A 16,308-nucleotide genomic window follows, 5' to 3' on the forward strand; every position below is an offset into this window, starting at 1 on the left:
CTCTAACACACATGAACCCGCGTCTGTCTCTCACACACAAGAACCCGCGTCTCACTCTCACACACATGAACTCACGTCTGTCTCTCACACACATGAACTCGCGTCTGTCTCTCACACACATGAACTCACGTCTGTCTCTCACACACATGAACTCGCGTCTGTCTCTCACACACATGAACTCGCGTCTGTCTCTCACACATGAACTCACGTCTGTCTCTAACACACATGAACCCGCGTCTGTCTCTAACACACATGAACCCGCGTCTCACTCTCTCACACATGAACCCGCGTCTCACTCTAACACTCATGAACTCGCGTCTCTCTCTCTCACACATGAACCCGCGTCTCACTCTAACACACATGAACTCGCGTCTCTCTCTCTCACACATGAACTCGCGTCTCTAACACACATGAACTCGCGTCTGTCTCTTACACACATGAACTCGCGTGTCACTCTCACACACATGAACTCGCGTCTGTCTCTAACACACAAGAACCCGCGTCTCTCTCTCACACACATGAACCCGCGACGCTCTCTAACACACAAGAACTCGCGTCTCTAACACACATGAACCCGCGTCTGTCCCTCACATACATGAACTCGCGTCTGTCTCTAACACACATGAACTCGCGTCTGTCTCTCACACACATGAACTCACGTCTGTCTCTCACACACATGAACCCGCGTCTCTCTCTCACACACATGAACTCGCGTCTGTCTCTCACTCACATGAACCCGCGTGTCACTCTAACACACATGAACTCGCGTCTGTCTCTAACACACATGAACCCGCGTCTCACTCTCACACACATGAACTCGCGTCTGTCTCTCACACACATGAAACCGCGTCTCTCTCTCACACACATGAACTCGCGTCTCACTCTCACACACATGAACTCGCGTCTGTCTCTCACACACATGAACTCGCGTCTGTTTCTAACACACATGAACCCGCGTCTGTCTCTAACACACATGAACCCGCGTCTGTCTCTCACACACATTACCCCGCGTCTCTCACACACATGAACCCGCGTCTCTCTCTCACACACATGAACCCGCGTCTCTCTCACACACATGAACTCGCGTCTGTCTCTAACACACATGAACCCGCGTCTGTCTCTAACACACATGAACTCGCGTCTGTCTCTAACACACATGAACTCGCGTCTGTCTCTAACACACATGAACTCGCGTCTCTCTCACACACATGAACTCGCGTCTGTCTCTAACACACATGAACCCGCGTCTGTCTCTAACACACATGAACTCGCGTCTGTCTCTAACACACATGAACTCGCGTCTGTCTCTAACACACATGAACTCGCGTCTGTCTCTAACACATGAACTCGCGTCTGTCTCTAACACACATGAACCCGCGTCTCACTCTCACACACATGAACTGGCGTCTCTCACACACATTACCCCGCGTCTCTCACACACATGAACCCGCGTCTCTCTCTCACACACATGAACTCGCGTCTCTAACACACATGAACCCGCGTCTGTCTCTCACACACAAGAACCCGCGTCTCACTCTCACACACATGAACTCACGTCTGTCTCTCACACACATGAACTCGCGTCTGTCTCTCACACACATGAACTCACGTCTGTCTCTCACACACATGAACTCGCGTCTGTCTCTCACACACATGAACTCGCGTCTGTCTCTCACACATGAACTCACGTCTGTCTCTAACACACATGAACCCGCGTCTGTCTCTAACACACATGAACCCGCGTCTCACTCTCTCACACATGAACCCGCGTCTCACTCTAACACTCATGAACTCGCGTCTCTCTCTCTCACACATGAACCCGCGTCTCACTCTAACACACATGAACTCGCGTCTCTCTCTCTCACACATGAACTCGCGTCTCTAACACACATGAACTCGCGTCTGTCTCTTACACACATGAACTCGCGTGTCACTCTCACACACATGAACTCGCGTCTGTCTCTAACACACAAGAACCCGCGTCTCTCTCTCACACACATGAACCCGCGACGCTCTCTAACACACAAGAACTCGCGTCTCTAACACACATGAACCCGCGTCTGTCCCTCACATACATGAACTCGCGTCTGTCTCTAACACACATGAACTCGCGTCTGTCTCTCACACACATGAACTCACGTCTGTCTCTCACACACATGAACCCGCGTCTCTCTCTCACACACATGAACTCGCGTCTGTCTCTCACTCACATGAACCCGCGTGTCACTCTAACACACATGAACTCGCGTCTGTCTCTAACACACATGAACTCGCGTCTCTAACACACTTGAACCCGCGTCTCTAACACACATGAACTCGCGTCTGTCTCTAACACACATGAACCCGCGTCTGTCTCTCACACACATGAACTGGCGTCTCACTCTAACACACATGAACTCGCGTCTGGCTCTCACACACATGAACCCGCGTCTCTAACACACATGAACTCGCGTCTGTCTCTAACACACATGAACCCGCGTCTCACTCTAACACACATAAACTCGCGTCTGTCTCTCACACACATGAACCCGCGTCTGTCTCTAACACACATGAACTCGCGTCTCTAACTCACATGAACTCGCGTCTGTCTCTCACACACATGAACCCGCGTCTCACTCTCACACACATGAACTCGCGTCTCTAACACACATAAACTCGCGTCTGTCTCTCACACAAATGAACTCGCGTCTCTCACACACATGAACCCGCGTCTCTAACACACATGAACTCGCATCTCACTCTCACACACATGAACCCGCGTCTGTCTCTAACACACATGAACCCGCGTCTCTCACACACATGAACCCGCGTCTCTAACACACATGAACCCGCGTCTCACTCTCACACACGTGAACCCGCGTCTCTCACACACATGAACCCGCGTCCCTAACACACATGAACCCGCGTCTCTAACACACATGAACTCGCGTCTGTCTCTAACACACATGAACCCGCGTCTCTAACACACATGAACTTGCGTCTCTAACACACATGAACTTGCGTCTCTAACACACATGAACCCGCATCTCTCACACACGTGAACTCGCATCTCACTTACCCCGTCGCTTGACCTCTGGGGGTCACTGAGTGTCACGGACTTCCCGCTGGCGAACAGACCAGAACTCACTCCTTCTCCCTCTCACTCTCTCTCACTCTCTCACTCACACTCTCTCACACTCCCTCACCCTCTCACTCTCTCTCACTCTCTCTCTCTCACACTCTCTACCCCTCTCTCTCCCCGCCTCTCCCCCCCTCTCTCCCCCTCTCCCTCCCCCCCCCTCTCTCTCCCCCCCTCTCCCCGCTCTCCCCCATTCTCCCTCTCTCTCCCGCTATTCGCTCTCCCGCTCTGCCGCTCTCTCGTAAAATTTCCACGCAGGCGCTCACAGTGCCTCTATGTGTGGTGGTGATTATTGTGGTGGTGGTTATTGTGGTGGTGGTTATTGTGGTGGTGGTGGTTATTGTGGTGGTGGTGGTTATTGTGGTGGTTATTGTTGTGGTGGTGGTTATTGTGGTGGTGGTTATTGTGGTGGTGGTTATTGTGGTGGTTATTGTGGTGGTGGTGGTTATTGTGGTGGTGGTTATTGTGGTGGTGGTTATTGTGGTGGTGGTGGTTATTGTGGTGGTGGTTATTGTGGCAGTAGTTGTAGTGGTTATTGTGGTGGTTATTGTGGTGGTGGTTATTGTGGTGGTTATTGTGGTGGTTATTGTGGTAGTAGTTGTAGTGGTTATTGTGGTGGTTATTGTGGTGGTTATTGTAGTGGTGGTGGTTATTGTGGTAGGGGTTATTGTGGTGGTGGTGATTATTGTGGTGGTTATTGTGGTGGTGGTGATAATTGTGGTAGTAGTTGTAGTGGTTATTGTGGTGGTGGTGGTTATTGTGGTGGTGGTTATTGTGGTGGTTATTGTTGTGGTGGTGGTTATTGTGGTGGTGGTTATTGTGGTGGTGGTTATTGTGGTGGTTATTGTGGTGGTGGTTATTGTGGTGGTGGTTATTGTGGTGGTGGTTATTGTGGTGGTGGTTATTGTGGTGGTGGTTATTGTGGCAGTAGTTGTAGTGGTTATTGTGGTGGTTATTGTGGTGGTGGTTATTGTGGTGGTTATTGTGGTGGTGGTTATTGTGGTAGTAGTTGTAGTGGTTATTGTGGTGGTTATTGTGGTGGTTATTGTAGTGGTGGTGGTTATTGTGGTAGTGGTTATTGTGGTGGTGGTGATTATTGTGGTGGTTATTGTGGTGGTGGTGATAATTGTGGTAGTAGTTGTAGTGGTTATTGTGGTGGTTATTGTGGTAGTAGTTGTAGTGGTTATTGTGGTGGTTATTGTGGTGGTGGTTTTTGTGGTAGTAGTTGTAGTGGTTATTGTGGTGGTTATTGTGGTGGTGGTTATTGTGGTAGTAGTTGTAGTGGTGATTGTGGTGGTTGTGGTGGTGGTTATTGTGGTGGTGGTTATTGTGGTGGTGGTTATTGTGGTGGTTATTGTGTGGTGGTTATTGTGGTGGTGGTTATTGTGGTGGTTATTGTGGTCGTGGTGGTTATTGTGGTAGTGGTTATTGTGGTGGTGGTTATTGTGGTGGTTATTGTGGTGGTGGTTATTGTGGTGGTTATTGTGGTGGTGGTGGTTATTGTGGTGGTGGTTATTGTGGTAGTAGTTGTAGTGGTTATTGTGGTGGTTATTGTGGTAGTAGTTGTAGTGGTTATTGTGGTGGTTATTGTGGTGGTTATTGTGGTAGTAGTTGTAGTGGTTATTGTGGTGGTTATTGTGGTGGTTATTGTGGTAGTAGTTGTAGTGGTTATTGTTGTGGTTATTGTGGTGGTGGTTATTGTGGTAGTAGTTGTAGTGGTTATTGTGGTGGTTATTGCGGTGGTGGTTATTGTGGTTGTAGTTGTAGTGGTTATTGTGGTGGTTATTGTGGTGTTGGTTATTGTGGTAGTAGTTGTGGTGGTTATTGTGGTGGTGGTTATTGTGGTAGTAGTTGTAGTGGTTATTGTGGTGGTTATTGTGGTGGTGGTTATTGTGGTAGTAGTTGTGGTGGTTATTGTGGTGATTATTGTGGTGGTGGTGGTTATTGTGGTAGTAGTTGTAGTGGTTATTGTGGTGGTGGTTATTGTGGTAGTAATTGTAGTGGTTATTGTGGTGGTTATTGTGGTGGTGGTTATTGTGGTAGTAGTTGTAGTGGTTATTGTGGTGGTTATTGTGGTGGTGGTTATTGTGGTGGTTATTGTGGTGGTGGTTATTGTGGTAGTTTTCTCCGATACCAAGGTTCTCTGCAAACCCACGGGTTTTTATCAGAGATTTGTCCACGAGGCAATTCAGATTTACAAACACAGACATAATTTCAACCGAGAGGATGGTTTCAACTTAAGCAATCATTGGAAAGATGTTCTAAATCAAACCAAACATTAAACTAATTTTCAATGGTACAGTATATTTTTTCAAGTAGTGGTATCCCAAACTTTCACAGCCACTTATTTCCCTTCACACCAACATTATGTAAACTCCCCCCCCCACCGTGCCGGTCCAGTACATCATTGTTATGCTAATTCCTTTGTCAAGGCGTTTTTTTGTTTCCTCCCACACAGCTTAAAGGACGCGACCTGGGCTTGGCTGGCTTCACTCCAACGCTGTCCTCTGGACAGTCCGGTCCCTTCACCTGATGAAGGCCACTTGTGTTGTGGCCGAAACGTCGTGATTTTTGTTATTTTATTTTGACCTACGTGACTTTACCGAATAGAACCAAAGAGTATTGTGGTAGTAGTTGTAGTGGTTATTGTGGTGGTTATTGTGGTGGTGGTGGAGGTTATTGTGGTAGTAGTTGTAGTGGTTATTGTGGTGGTTATTGTGGTGGTGGTTATTGTGGTAGTAGTTGTAGTGGTTATTGTGGTGGTTATTGTGGTGGTGGTTATTGTGGTAGTAGTTGTGGTGGTTATTGTGGTGGTGGTTATTGTGGTAGTAATTGTAGTGGTTATTGTGGTGGTTATTGTGGTGGTGATTATTGTGGTAGTAGTTCCAGTGGTTATTGTGGTGGTTATTGTGGTGGTGGTAATTATTGTGGTAGTAGTTGTGGTGGTTATTGTGGTGGTTATTGTGGTAGTAGTTGTGGTGGTTATTGTGGTGGTGGTTATTGTGGTGGTGATGGTGGTTACAATGATACTAGCTATTGTGGTGGTTGCTATTGTGGTGGTGGTTATTGTGGTAGTGGTTGTGGTTATTGTGGTGGTGGTTGTGTTTATTGTGGTGTTGATAGTGGTTACAATGATACTAGCTATTGTGGTGGTTGTTATTGTGGTGGTGGTTATTGTAGTGGTGGTTATTGTAGTGGTGGTTATTGTAGTGGTGGTTATTGTAGTGGTGGTTATTGTAGTGGTGGTTATTGTAGTGGTGGTTATTTTGCTGTTGGTTGGTGTAGTGGTTGTTATTGTCGTGGTGGTTATTATAGTAGTGGTTATTGTGGTGGTGGCGGTTATTGTGGTGGTGGTTATTATAGTGGTGGTTATTGTGGTGGTGGTTATTGTAGTGGTCGTTATTGTGGTAGTCGTGGTTATTGTGGTGGTGGTCGTGGTTATTGTGGTGGTGGTGGTTATTGTGGTGGTGGTGGCGGTTATTGTGATGGTGGCGGTTATTGTGGTTATTGTAGTGGTGGTTATTGTGGTGGTGGTCGTGATTATTGTGGTAGTGTTAGTCGTGGTTATTGTGGTGGTGGTCGTGGTTATTGTGGTGGTGGTGGTTATTGTGGTGGTCGTGGTTATTGTGGTGGTGTTCGTTGATATTGTGGTGGTGGTTATTGTGGTTATTGTGGGGTCGTGGTGGAGTCACGTATCACAGGCCCAACACGTCATGTGGCCAGCAACAAACAACATCCATGTTGTGATGTAGTAATTGGTGCTGTGTGTATAAACACCATTGGGGAGACAAAGGCGGCCGGGCGTGCGTAGCTTCTGACCATAGTATCCCCCCGTGCACCGTGCCGGCGTTCATAGGCGCTGCTGCTACTCGCGAACGGCACTTGTCCCAACAGCCTGCGTGGGCTACACGGGGGACCTTTGTCCCTATTTGTTTGGGGTTGCATCATCAGAGCGGGGGGGGGGCGGGCAGTTTGCGTGGCTCGTGGGAAGCGCGCAGCTGGAGCCGGAGCGCTAGGGTTGTGTGCGAAACGTCTGATTCCTCGCCCCAGCGAACACAGACGGCCCCGGTGCTGCTGCAGCCCTGGCCATGGTGGTGTTGGAGGTGGTGGTGGTGGCGGTGGTGGTGTTGGTGGTGGTGTTGGAGGTGGTGGCGGTGGTGGTGTTGGTGGTGATGTTGGAGGTGGTGGTGGTGGTGTTGGAGGTGGTGGTGTTGGTGGTGGCGTTGTCGTTGTTGTTGAGAGAACGGCTCTCACTCTTCTCTAGCGCTCTGTGCTGGTGGTGGTGGATTTGTTGTTGTTGTTGAGAGAACGGCTCTCACTCTTCTCCAGCGCTCGGCCTCTGCCCTCTGGCACCCGTGGGCTGCCGCTGCCTGGCGCGGCAAGGCGCGCGTTGTGGACGGGAGGAGACCTTCTCGCACAATCTCCGCGTTTGTCCCATTGTTGGGGAAGACGTCTCGCGCAACAACAACAACACACTGGACTCGAAACTTTCGTGACTGCCGGAATTCAGAGTCTTGGTTCTTTCGGTAAAGTCGCGTGGATGGAAAATAAAATAAAAATGTTAAATAAGAAGACCGCTTGTGTTGCGATCGAAACGTCGCTGGTTTTTTGCTTGTTATGACGTGACTAAGAATACGTCTCGCGCAGTGGGGGGGGGGGGGGGGGCCTTGCTCCCCACCCCTGGTGCCCAAATCTACGAGTTGGGGCCCCCCCTCGACAACCAGAGCGAGGTCTCTTTTCAACGATGTTGAGGCCCCCCACCTGACCCGACTGCCGCACCGCCCAGGAGGTGACGAAGTCGAGCGACTATGTGACACAAAGACAAAGATCCCCCGGAGAGGCTTCAACACTGCGTCGCTGCTCCGCTCGCACACACTCATGCACACTGTGCACAAATGCACACACAGAAGGGGCTTTAGCTCGAACTGCCAACGCGCAGAACAAACGCTGACACGCAGAGCGGCTGTGCTGCCAGGCGGCACACGGCCGCGCACAATACCCACAACACATCACTGGCACGGACTCCGCTTCTGTGCCAAACAAAGACACTGACACAGTGGCACAGACACAGAGACTGACTCAGTCACCCAGTGACACAGAGACACTCACTGACACAGTGACACAGAGACACTCACTGACACAGTGACACAGACACAGAGACACACACTGACTCAGTGACACAGACACAGAGACACACACTGACCCAGTGACACAGACACAGAGACACACACTGACCCAGTGACACAGACACAGAGACACTCACTGACTCAGTGACACAGACACAGAGACACAAACTGACACAGTGACACAGACACAGAGACAAACACTGACCCAGTGACACAGACACAGAGACACTCACTGACACAGTGACACAGAGACACACACTGACACAGTGACACAGAGACACACACTGACACAGTGACACAGACACAGAGACACACAGTGACACAGTAACACAGACACAGAGACACACACTGACACAGTGACACAGAGACACACACTGACACAGTGACACAGAGACACACACTGACACAGTGACACAGACACAGAGACACACAGTGACACAGTAACACAGACACAGAGACACACACTGACACAGTGACACAGAGACACACACTGACACACTGACACAGTGACACAGAGACACACACTGACACAGTGACACAGAGACACACACTGACACAGTGACACAGACACAGAGACACACACTGACACAGTGACACAGACACAGAGACACACACTGACACAGTGACACAGAGACATACACTGACACAGTGACACAGACACAGAGACACACACAGTGACACAGAGACACACACAGTGACACAGTGACACAGAGACACACACTGACACAGTGACACAGAGACACACACTGACACAGTGACACAAAGACACACACTGACACAGTGACACAGACACACACACTGACACAGCGACACAGACACACACACTGACACAGTGACACAGAGACACACACTGACACAGTGACACAGAGACACACACTGACACAGTGACACAGACACAGAGACACACAGTGACACAGTGACACAGACACAGAGACACTCACTGACACAGTGACACAGAGACACACACTGACACAGTGACACAGACACAGAGACACACACTGACACAGTGACACAGACACACACACTGACACAGTGACACAAAGACACACACTGACACAGTGACACAGACACAGAGACACACACTGACACAGTGACACAGAGACACACAGTGACACAGACACAGAGACACACACTGACACAGTGACACAGAGACACAGAGACACACACAGTGACACAGAGACACACACAGTGACACAGAGACACACACTGACACAGTGACACAGACACACACACTGACACAGTGACACAGACAAACACACTGACACAGTGACACAGTGACACAGACACACACACTGACACAGTGACACAGAGACACACACTGACACAGTGACACAGAGACACACACTGACACAGTGACACAGAGACACACACTGACACAGTGACACAGTGACACAGAGGCACACACTGACACAGTGACACAGAGACACACACTGACACAGTGACACAGACACAGAGACACACACTGACACAGTGACACAGACACACACACTGACACAGTGACACAGACACACACTGACACAGTGACACAGAGACACACACTGACACAGACACACACTGACACAGTGACACAGTGACACACACTGACACAGTGACACAGACACACACTGACACAGTGACACAGAGACACACACTGACACAGTGACACAGACACACACTGACACAGTGACACAGAGACACACACTGACACAGTGACACAGAGACACACACAGTGACACAGTGACACAGACACAGAGACACACACAGTGACACAGTGACACAGACACAGAGACACACACTGACTCAGTGACACAGACACAGAGACACACACTGACACAGTGACACAGAGACACACACTGACACAGTGACACAGACACAGAGACACACACAGTGACACAGTGACACAGAGACACACACTGACACAATGACACAGACACAGAGACACACACAGTGACACAGTGACACAGAGACACACACTGACACAGTGACACAGAGACACACACTAACACAGTGACACAGAGACAGAGACACACACTGACACAGTGACACAGACACACACACTGACACAGTGACACAAAGACACACACTGACACAGTGACACAGACACAGAGACACACACTGACACAGTGACACAGAGACACACAGTGACACAGACACAGAGACACACACTGACACAGTGACACAGACACAGAGACACACACTGACACAATGACACAGAGACACAGAGACACACACAGTGACACAGAGACACACACTGACACAGTGACACAGACACACACACTGACACAGTGACACAGACACACACACTGACACAGTGACACAGTGACACAGACACACACACTGACACAGTGACACAGACACACACACTGACACAGTGACACAGAGACACACACTGACACAGTGACACAGAGACACACACTGACACAGTGACACAGAGACACACACTGACACAGTGACACAGTGACACAGAGACACACACTGACACAGTGACACAGAGACACACACTGACACAGTGACACAGACACAGAGACACACACTGACACAGTGACACAGACACACACACTGACACAGTGGCACAGACACACACTGACACAGTGACACAGAGACACACACTGACACAGACACACACTGACACAGTGACACAGTGACACACACTGACACAGTGACACAGACACACACTGACACAGTGACACAGAGACACACACTGACACAGTGACACAGACACACACTGACACAGTGACACAGAGACACACACTGACACAGTGACACAGAGACACACACAGTGACACAGTGACACAGACACAGAGACACACACTGACACAGTGACACAGACACAGAGACACACACAGTGACACAGTGACACAGAGACACACACAGTGACACAGTGACACAGACACAGAGACACACACTGACTCAGTGACACAGACACAGAGACACACACTGACACAGTGACACAGAGACACACACTGACACAGTGACACAGACACAGAGACACACACAGTGACACAGTGACACAGAGACACACACTGACACAATGACACAGAGACACACACAGTGACACAGTGACACAGAGACACACACTGACACAGTGACACAGAGACACACACTAACACAGTGACACAGAGACACACACTGACACAGTGACACAGAGACACACACTGACACAGTGACACAGTGACACAGAGACACACACTGACACAGTGACACAGAGACACACACTGACACAGTGACACAGACACACACACTGACACAGTGACACAGACACACACTGACACAGTGACACAGAGACACACACTGACACAGACACACACTGACACAGTGACACAGTGACACACACTGACACAGTGACACAGACACACACTGACACAGTGACACAGAGACACACACTGACACAGTGACACAGACACACACTGACACAGTGACACAGAGACACACACTGACACAGTGACACAGAGACACACACAGTGACACAGTGACACAGACACAGAGACACACACTGACACAGTGACACAGACACAGAGACACACACAGTGACACAGTGACACAGAGACACACACAGTGACACAGTGACACAGACACAGAGACACACACTGACTCAGTGACACAGACACAGAGACACACACTGACACAGTGACACAGAGACACACACTGACACAGTGACACAGACACAGAGACACACACAGTGACACAGTGACACAGAGACACACACTGACACAATGACACAGACACAGAGACACACACAGTGACACAGTGACACAGAGACACACACTGACACAGTGACACAGAGACACACACTAACACAGTGACACAGAGACAGAGACACACACTGACACAGTGACACAAAGACACACACTGACACAGTGACACAGACACAGAGACACACACTGACACAGTGACACAGAGACACACAGTGACACAGACACAGAGACACACACAGTGACACAGAGACACACACTGACACAGTGACACAGACACACACACTGACACAGTGACACAGACACACACACTGACACAGTGACACAGTGACACAGACACACACACTGACACAGTGACACAGACACACACACTGACACAGTGACACAGAGACACACACTGACACAGTGACACAGAGACACACACTGACAGTGACACAGAGACACACACTGACACAGTGACACAGTGACACAGAGACACACACTGACACAGTGACACAGAGACACACACTGACACAGTGACACAGACACAGAGACACACACTGACACAGTGACACAGAGACACACACTGACACAGTGACACAGAGACACACACTGACACAGTGACACAGACACAGAGACACACAGTGACACAGTAACACAGACACAGAGACACACACTGACACAGTGACACAGAGACACACACTGACACAGTGACACAGAGACACACACTGACACAGTGACACAGACACAGAGACACACAGTGACACAGTAACACAGACACAGAGACACACACTGACACAGTGACACAGAGACACACACTGACACACTGACACAGTGACACAGAGACACACACTGACACAGTGACACAGAGACACACACTGACACAGTGACACAGACACAGAGACACACACTGACACAGTGACACAGACACAGAGACACACACTGACACAGTGACACAGAGACATACACTGACACAGTGACACAGACACAGAGACACACACAGTGACACAGAGACACACACAGTGACACAGTGACACAGAGACACACACTGACACAGTGACACAGAGACACACACTGACACAGTGACACAAAGACACACACTGACACAGTGACACAGACACACACACTGACACAGTGACACAGACACACACACTGACACAGTGACACAGAGACACACACTGACACAGTGACACAGAGACACACACTGACACAGTGACACAGACACAGAGACACACAGTGACACAGTGACACAGACACAGAGACACTCACTGACACAGTGACACAGAGACACACACTGACACAGTGACACAGACACAGAGACACACACTGACACAGTGACACAGACACACACACTGACACAGTGACACAAAGACACACACTGACACAGTGACACAGACACAGAGACACACACTGACACAGTGACACAGAGACACACAGTGACACAGACACAGAGACACACACTGACACAGTGACACAGACACAGAGACACACACTGACACAGTGACACAGAGACACAGAGACACACACAGTGACACAGAGACACACACAGTGACACAGAGACACACACTGACACAGTGACACAGACACACACACTGACACAGTGACACAGACACACACACTGACACAGTGACACAGTGACACAGACACACACACTGACACAGTGACACAGAGACACACACTGACACAGTGACACAGAGACACACACTGACACAGTGACACAGAGACACACACTGACACAGTGACACAGTGACACAGAGGCACACACTGACACAGTGACACAGAGACACACACTGACACAGTGACACAGACACAGAGACACACACTGACACAGTGACACAGACACACACACTGACACAGTGACACAGACACACACTGACACAGTGACACAGAGACACACACTGACACAGACACACACTGACACAGTGACACAGTGACACACACTGACACAGTGACACAGACACACACTGACACAGTGACACAGAGACACACACTGACACAGTGACACAGACACACACTGACACAGTGACACAGAGACACACACTGACACAGTGACACAGAGACACACACAGTGACACAGTGACACAGATACAGAGACACACACAGTGACACAGTGACACAGACACAGAGACACACACTGACTCAGTGACACAGACACAGAGACACACACTGACACAGTGACACAGAGACACACACTGACACAGTGACACAGACACAGAGACACACACAGTGACACAGTGACACAGAGACACACCCTGACACAATGACACAGACACAGAGACACACACAGTGACACAGTGACACAGAGACACACACTGACACAGTGACACAGAGACACACACTAACACAGTGACACAGAGACAGAGACACACACTGACACAGTGACACAGACACACACACTGACACAGTGACACAAAGACACACACTGACACAGTGACACAGACACAGAGACACACACTGACACAGTGACACAGAGACACACAGTGACACAGACACAGAGACACACACTGACACAGTGACACAGACACAGAGACACACACTGACACAGTGACACAGAGACACAGAGACACACACAGTGACACAGAGACACACACTGACACAGTGACACAGACACACACTGACACAGTGCCACAGACACACACACTGACACAGTGACACAGTGACACAGACACACACACTGACACAGTGACACAGACACACACACTGACACAGTGACACAGAGACACACACTGACACAGTGACACAGAGACACACACTGACACAGTGACACAGAGACACACACTGACACAGTGACACAGTGACACAGAGACACACACTGACACAGTGACACAGAGACACACACTGACACAGTGACACAGACACAGAGACACACACTGACACAGTGACACAGACACACACACTGACACAGTGGCACAGACACACACTGACACAGTGACACAGAGACACACACTGACACAGACACACACTGACACAGTGACACAGTGACACACACTGACACAGTGACACAGACACACACTGACACAGTGACACAGAGACACACACTGACACAGTGACACAGACACACACTGACACAGTGACACAGAGACACACACTGACACAGTGACACAGAGACACACACAGTGACACAGTGACACAGACACAGAGACACACACTGACACAGTGACACAGACACAGAGACACACACAGTGACACAGTGACACAGAGACACACACAGTGACACAGTGACACAGACACAGAGACACACACTGACTCAGTGACACAGACACAGAGACACACACTGACACAGTGACACAGAGACACACACTGACACAGTGACACAGACACAGAGACACACACAGTGACACAGTGACACAGAGACACACACTGACACAATGACACAGAGACACACACAGTGACACAGTGACACAGAGACACACACTGACACAGTGACACAGAGACACACACTAACACAGTGACACAGAGACACACACTGACACAGTGACACAGAGACACACACTGACACAGTGACACAGTGACACAGAGACACACACTGACACAGTGACACAGAGACACACACTGACACAGTGACACAGACACAGAGACACACACTGACACAGTGACACAGACACACACACTGACACAGTGACACAGACACACACTGACACAGTGACACAGAGACACACACTGACACAGACACACACTGACACAGTGACACAGTGACACACACTGACACAGTGACACAGACACACACTGACACAGTGACACAGAGACACACACTGACACAGTGACACAGACACACACTGACACAGTGACACAGAGACACACACTGACACAGTGACACAGAGACACACACAGTGACACAGTGACACAGACACAGAGACACACACTGACACAGTGACACAGACACAGAGACACACACAGTGACACAGTGACACAGAGACACACACAGTGACACAGTGACACAGACACAGAGACACACACTGACTCAGTGACACAGACACAGAGACACACACTGACACAGTGACACAGAGACACACACTGACACAGTGACACAGACACAGAGACACACACAGTGACACAGTGACACAGAGACACACACTGACACAATGACACAGACACAGAGACACACACAGTGACACAGTGACACAGAGACACACACTGACACAGTGACACAGAGACACACACTAACACAGTGACACAGAGACAGAGACACACACTGACACAGTGACACAAAGACACACACTGACACAGTGACACAGACACAGAGACACACACTGACACAGTGACACAGAGACACACAGTGACACAGACACAGAGACGCACACTGACACAGTGACACAGACACAGAGACACACACTGACACAGTGACACAGAGACACAGAGACACACACAGTGACACAGAGACACACACTGACACAGTGACACAGACACACACACT

The sequence above is a fragment of the Petromyzon marinus genome, chromosome 13 (assembly GCF_048934315.1).
Source record: "Petromyzon marinus isolate PM22_M1 ecotype Great Lakes invasive population chromosome 13, UKy_Petmar_22M1.pri1.0, whole genome shotgun sequence".
In the NCBI taxonomy this organism is placed as follows: Eukaryota; Metazoa; Chordata; class Hyperoartia; order Petromyzontiformes; family Petromyzontidae; genus Petromyzon; species Petromyzon marinus.